Source organism: Gasterosteus aculeatus, chromosome 7 (genome assembly GCF_964276395.1).
Source record: "Gasterosteus aculeatus chromosome 7, fGasAcu3.hap1.1, whole genome shotgun sequence".
NCBI classification, from domain to species: Eukaryota; Metazoa; Chordata; class Actinopteri; order Perciformes; family Gasterosteidae; genus Gasterosteus; species Gasterosteus aculeatus.
The window spans coordinates 5,589,909-5,597,199 of record NC_135694.1 but is presented as its reverse complement, the minus strand read 5'-3'; the positions used below and the strand labels follow the sequence as shown (position 1 = coordinate 5,597,199).

Genomic DNA, 7,291 nt, shown 5'->3' with positions numbered 1-7,291 from the left:
ATTCAAAACAAAGAAGGTAAAGCTCATCTGGGGTGGGAAGGTTTACAATGCTCCTATGTCATCAAAGGGAACCACTGACCTCTAGGATAGATTCTAGTTATATACGTAATTGAAAAAGTTAACATGAATGATGAAAAGGATCTGTCCTCTTGTCAAAAACCATGCCAACTTGTTGCCATGGTTTTGTGTTGTGTTGTTCTGATGTTTTGAATGTTGTTGTAGGTGCAGCTGTTCTAGGTGGGGCAGTCACAAGAGTCGCTGATGTAGGTGCAGCTGTCACAAGAGTCCCTGATGTAGGTGAAGCTGTTGTAAATGGAGCAGTAAGAGGAGCCATTTAGTTAAGCTTGTTGAAAGGTCTTGGACTGCAGTCACTACATTTTATACTTACTTTTTAAATCTGAATTTAATAAAAGGAAGCTGGTATATATCTATCATAAACAAGGTGTTTCCAGATCACACACACATATAAACTGGCACTATGGGTTATTGATTATTTTCACCCGTTGCTGAAAGTATTTTGTTTTTTCCGCATAGCTGTAAAAGGAAAGTTTACTATAGACAAGTTTCCCGGGCACTTCCGGTTTACTTCCTGTTTCTGCCAAGAACTTCCGGCGCAGGCTGAGTAGTGGTGTAAAAATGGCTTTGGAATGGCAACATTTGACCGAAAATCTTGTTAAAAATGGTGTTTTGACCATTCCGCATCCAAGTAAGGTAACATCATGGGTGGACAACATGTCGATATGGCCCAGCATCACAACATCCAATATCTTTTCTTATTTTATTGATTCCATGGCGGTGGATGGGAATGCAATTAATAACCTGAAAAGCACAGAGGCGTTTTAGTACCTCCATTCCGACAAAGTGGGCTGTGTACTTTGACACGATATGGGCAGTTTAATTTACCTAAAGGCCGATGTTCAACCAAGCCAGTCCGTTAACAATTCAGCGCATAACGCCTGGGTTTTGGTTACCAAGACGGGAGATGTGGAGACTGCAGGCTGTACCTGTATCGCCGGACCTGGACGTTCCTGTAGCCATGCAGCCGCCGTGCTTTGGAAGGTACGTTAGCCCATCTTATGCTTGTATTAAGATGTTTGTATGTATCCGTGTGTTAATATATAACAGAACACGAAGAGTAATATAAAAAGAAAAGGTAATCCGTTCTAGGCTGCCTGCACTAAAAGCATGCTTTAACCCTTCAAAGTCGACTGAGGAGCGTCAAAGTGTGCACCCCTGACATATCTATTAATAGCTTCGGAATGGATAAAGGTATTAACTTACTTTTTTTTCTATGAAAAAGCTGACATTTGTCTGCGTAATAATTAGTAGACTGTGTTGACTTCCGCGAATGATAAGCCTTCCGTATTTGAGTGCAAATCTATAGCATTTTACCGCACATCCACATTGGCGCCTTGTAGATGGTTGATGGTCAAAACATTCTCCTTACGACCAAACTTTCAGCAATCGCCACGAGTTGTTGCAACCGTGAACAGCACAATATGTCCCGGAGCCATGTCGGCATGTAACCATCCATAGTTTACTTTTTCTGCACGCTAACCAAAGACAGTAAAAGACGCTAACTCCCTAACCGGAAGTGCTTGGCAGACACAACCGGAAGTCGTTGGCAGAGTGAAAGGCCAATGGCGGCCCGCCTATTTCACTCAGGAAACTTGTCTATATCTGAAAGATGTTAAGTGACCAGTGTTAATTTTGGAAGCTATTTTTGATTTAGTCTTAGTCATTAGACAAGAAATGCATTAGTTTACTTACATTTTGTCATTTTAATCCTTCTTAGTTTTAGTCTAGTTTTCGTCGACGAAAACTCAGAACCTTTTAGTCGAAAAAAACTAGACTAAAATGTAATTAGTTTTAGTCACATTTAATAGCCATATTAAACTCATTTTCTTCCCTTCTCAGGCCCAGGGACCCTCTGTGTTGTGTCTACAACTGCATAATAGTCTAGCTTGCAGGGATTTCAAGGCGTGGTCAGAGACCGTTTGTGGGGTCAAATTACGTAGAGATGTTCCGCCTAAATAGCCCGTGATGAACCATGTACTTCTCGGCTTAGATACCTGACCATACCCTGGAAAAATGGCTATTAATCCTTGCTCACTTGAGTGGCCTCCTTTTGATAAATGTTCCAATACTGCAGTGGAGTCTGTTTTACACTATTCTCTTGTAAGCAAGCAGATGAGAATGTCGTTGACGTATTGAATAACAAGAGAAGCGTCTGGTGGAATCCCTGACAGCAACATTAATGGGACTAGGTCACTTCTGCTCTTTCTCCTGCACGTAGTTGGAGTACCTACTGCTCCACCAACTTCAGGGCGTTGGGGCCGCTACCCTTTCAGCTTTTTATGCCATTTTATCCATGCACTGAGGCATAAAGGCAACCCTCTCACACTCATTCTTCTGCATTACTCTAAACAAGGGTGTCACTCCGTGTTCGAACCCCGTTCGACTGGTTTCACCCAGCTCAATCTCGCCTTTGTTTTTGAGCCGTCCCACATTTTTGTTTCACACTCGCTGCGGCCATGTCAGATGTGTAAAACCAGTTTACAGCTCTTGGTTCAATAGTGTGTGAATATTTACATGTGATACACCGACTCATTTCACCAGCGCCATTATCAGTTTTGTCAGGACCTAGATCACCTCCCAAAATAATATATTAATATATATTAATTAAACATTTTATGGATCGAAACATAACTTTTGACAATGTCCCACAACTGTACTCAATTTTGCTGCATGTAAACTGAGGTGATTCAATAACAATATGAAATAATTTCAAATTAAATTGTTACATAAGAATATCAGTTTACTTCTTAGTAAATTATTTTTTCTTTACTCATCATTTATGTGATTTATTTCATCGAAATGCACTTGCCTCACTTCTAAATGCTTACTTTGCCACTGGATAGATTTCAGAGTAAATGTTTTTTTTAATCCAATATGACAACATGAATGACCATATTGGGCTGCCTGCAGTAAAGGCGTTTCTTAAACTCATGTTTTATGATTGTTGGAATTCACCCACTCCGCCGTGCAAAAAACAGACGCCTCATCTTAATGTTTTGACAACGACCTTGCTGCCCTAACCTCCAGCACGTCCAGTAAAACAGCCAGGGCCTCTAGCAGCGTGTTGTAGGTGTTGGCCTTCAAGGAAGCAAGGCAAAGCTCTCCTCTGGAGCAGAGGAGCTAACCGTGTTAACCCAAAGGGGTACCAGTGGATGCGTACAATGTACAATCCTTGCTGCAGTTGTAACAGATTTCCCTGAATGTGTTGCTCTTTTTTTGGAGTTATAAGGATTTTACCTTCCAGTGCAGCAGGTTGCTAGTCAACAGCAGCAGCAGAGGACAAGCTGATGATGCAAACATCCTTTCGGAGACCGTTTGGTTCTGCAAATTCCAAGAAATCTATTTTTATTTGTTTGTTCTAACCTACTGTCGTGCTGGTTGATTTTCTTTCAACAGGTGGAATGCTCAAACAATGCTCGGGACCTAAGAAGGGTGTGTCCCAGGATACCGAGCCAAGAAACTGAATGACTGACAGTTTGTTTTTTCATTGCTAGTTCACACAACATTTCGGAGATGAGTCATTAGCTTTCATTCCGATTAAAAAGGCATGAAGTTTAATCCAGTTTGATGGACTGTTCGAGTGCTACATTAGGTAATTAGTTAATAATTTATTACAACAACAGTCCAACCTAAGTCAAGATCCAGTTATATTTACATTCATTTTAAAAGGAAAATAAAACAAAATTGATCGAGCAAAATGCTGTCACGGATGACATTCTTAGTGTTATGGAAATATTATATAATAAAGATGAGACGGTTATTTTTTGTAATATGCATGTAAATGGTTTGCCTATATTCTGTTCCAACATGTATATATACATATACATACAGCTAAAAATCTAAATTGTAAAGTTAGTTTGTGAGAAAATTACCAGATGATATTCACCATCTCTAAATCTAGTGTTTTCTTACTGGAAGATGTTTACCCCTTGAGTGGTCACTTTAGAATATTAGGGAACTAATTTATAGCATTATTTTGTATGTCCACGTATTTATATAATTCTTCCGATGAATCACTATTTGTTTACTCTCACGTCGGTGCAACTTTCTTCACCAGTAAGTAAGTGGAATGCAGTAGCACCTTGTTTCACAGGCTCAAAGAAGGGAATGTACGAAATGCCAAGCATCTGAAATAACTGGAGTGGCCATTGTTTGATTTTGGCAGGTGAGGAGGTGAATCATCGTGTAAATAAGTATGTGCATGAATGCATCTTAAGCCTTCAAACTGTGTCCATATAAAAGACAGTAACGTTCAGTAGTTCATCACATGAAAGGTTTGCAACATCTCAGGTGTGAAGTGGACAAATTCATAAAAACTGCAATTGATTGGAACATCACGAGCACAGAGAGAGGGGAATTTGCACATTTTCCATTCATATTCCATCGACTTCTGTAAGTACATATTTCAATACGCAGGTTTCTGTGTATTGACTCAATTGCATGTGTGAAAAGCAGAGGACAAGAAGTATGATATATTTGATAATGGTATGTTGATTTATTAATGTACAGAAACATTCTAATGATAACTTATTTTCAGTTTTTAGGTAATAGTAGTAGTTTGATAGTTTCCACATTACTGAATCCATTGATTGAAAAATACAAACGTAATTGTCCCATCATGTTAAAATGTTTGTGACAGATTCAGCAAATGTCTCTTTATCCTGTGTTCACGTTTTAAAAAAACTTAAAACGACTATTGGTTGTATTTTTCTTCTTTGGTTTATGGCATTTGCACTTTCTTATTTTCTTAGCATTGGAAATAATGAACTGCCTTAGCTACAGAAAAAATTGTGTCCTCATAAAAATCTGTTCATACAGACTGTATTAAATAAATGGTGGATTTTATACATGTACCTAGAGTTTAAAAAGTATAAAGTATTGCTAGGACTAATATCGTAATGTGCAGTGTAACAAAAAAGTGTAATAAGTGCAAATAAAAAGAGTGGAAACAATCAGTGAGACATAAGCTGTAGTCAAGGAATCTCTGTAAGTAAAAACTTATTTTTATCAATTTAAAGGTATTACGAAGAAAAGGAATGGATGTCGGATGGACTATATCAGTTCTCATGCTTGTAATAGGTAAGCTAAGCATGATGTATGAATGCAAATAACTTAAAAGTAAAAGTAAGCTTTGTGCTGGTAGTAATTTTTTATTTTGTAATCAAAAATGGCAGGAGCTGGAGCAGTGACAACAGCTGCTGCACCTACAACTGCTCCAGCTGTGACAAACAAGACAAAAACTGCTGTAGTTATACATGCTGTACCATTATGTAATGGACTTGCAACCACAGTTGCACCCACAACAGCAGCGCCTGCCACTGAAGCTCCCCGAAGAGTCGTTGTCCTCTCAGCTACTTTGCAACAAGCATTCGTAAAACAACTCAATGATAAAAACAGCACGGAATTCAGACAACTCGAGGCAACAGTTGTGACTGCGGTTAGTACTCACTGTCATCATTTCTCTGTGCATTGCTTTTGGAGGTTTTAATCAACTTTGGAGAGTACTGTTTTTCCAGTTTGTTCATGTTGTCCATTTATTCCTTTTTACAGTGTGATTCAATCTACTCGACCAGATTCGGCGTCCTTTTCATCCGGACCTTTGTCATTGTGTTCAGGTAAAATTTCAAATGTTTCGAGTCCCACGCTCTGCAATGACAAATTTTAGACGTAATAATTACAAAACATTTGACAAATATTATACATTTGTCCACGTCAATGTTATTTGACCCATTTCTGTCTTTCGCACATGCAGACAAGCTCAGGCGGCAGGACAAATGTCTAATACGGAAGTAGAAGTCGGCATTGAGTTCAATCAAACTGCTTCGGTTGCTGAAATCCCACGGGCTGAAGACGTTGCAAAGACCTTAGTGGACGCTGTGAATAACCCCAACAGCACCTTCAACCTCTCTATTGATGCCGCTTCTGTCGCTGTAATTCGTAAGTATACAGTAGGCCTGCATTTCCTTCCCATGCCTGTGAAAGCAGAGAAATATACCCCATGTCGTCAATAAGGAATCCATCACTCCTCGCGTTGGGGTGTGTCATTTCCTGTTTACTCGGTCACAAAGAGCATAGACAATCACACTTATCATGAAGTCCACGGTGACCTTAGCAAGACTATCTTTATCGTGACTTATCAGAGCTAAACTCTAGCAGCAATGTTTTTGTTTGCTCAAGAAAAAGGTGCTCTGAATACCCTCATTTTTTGTGCGTAATTATTTGTTTTTATAGAAAGCAGTATCCCATCAAATACCACAACAGCAGCGCCTGCCACTGAAGCTCCCCGAAGAGTCGTTGTCCTCTCAGCTACTTTGCAACAAGCATTCGTAAAACAACTCAATGATAAAAACAGCACGGAATTCAGACAACTCGAGGCAACAGTTGTGACTGCGGTTAGTACTCACTGTCATCATTTCTCTGTGCATTGCTTTTGGAGGTTTTAATCAACTTTGGAGAGTACTGTATTTCCAGTTTGTTCATGTTGTCCATTTATTCCTTTTTACAGTGTGATTCAATCTACACGACCAGATTCGGCGTCCTTTTCATCCGGACCTTTGTCATTGTGTTCAGGTAAAATTTCAAATGTTTCGAGTCCCACGCTCTGCAATAACAAATTTTAGACGTAATAATTACAAAACATTTGACAAATATTATACATTTGTCCACGTCAATGTTATTTGACCCATTTCTGTCTTTCGCACATGCAGACAAGCTCAGGCGGCAGGACAAATGTCTAATACGGAAGTAGAAGTCGGCATTGAGTTCAATCAAACTGCTTCGGTTGCTGAAATCCCACGGGCTGAAGACGTTGCAAAGACCTTAGTGGACGCTGTGAATAACCCCAACAGCACCTTCAACCTCTCTATTGATGCCGCTTCTGTCGCTGTAATTCGTAAGTATACAGTAGGCCTGCATTTCCTTCCCATGCCTGTGAAAGCAGAGAAATATACCCCATGTCGTCAATAAGGAATCCATCACTCCTCGCGTTGGGGTGTGTCATTTCCTGTTTCCTCGGTCACAAAGAGCATAGACAATCACACTTATCATGAAGTCCACGGTGACGTTGGCAAGACTATCTTCATCGTGACTTATCAGAGCTAAACTCTAGCGGCAATGTTTTTGTTTGATCAAGAAAAAGGTGCTCTGAATACCCTCATTTTTTGTGCGTAATTATTTGTTTTTATAGAAAGCAGTATCCCATCAAATACCACAA

At 39.6% G+C, this 7,291-nt stretch overlaps 1 long non-coding RNA gene across 1 annotated transcript; it reads left to right on the top strand.

Moving 5' to 3' along the window:
- Positions 1-4,319: 4,319 nt before the first annotated feature.
- Positions 4,320-5,515, top strand: LOC120822153 (uncharacterized). The gene is made up of 3 exons (XR_005712643.2): positions 4,320-4,470; positions 5,097-5,157; positions 5,253-5,515. It is a non-coding gene; the product is annotated as an uncharacterized LOC120822153 (long non-coding RNA).
- The last annotated feature ends 1,776 nt before the right edge of the window (positions 5,516-7,291 follow it).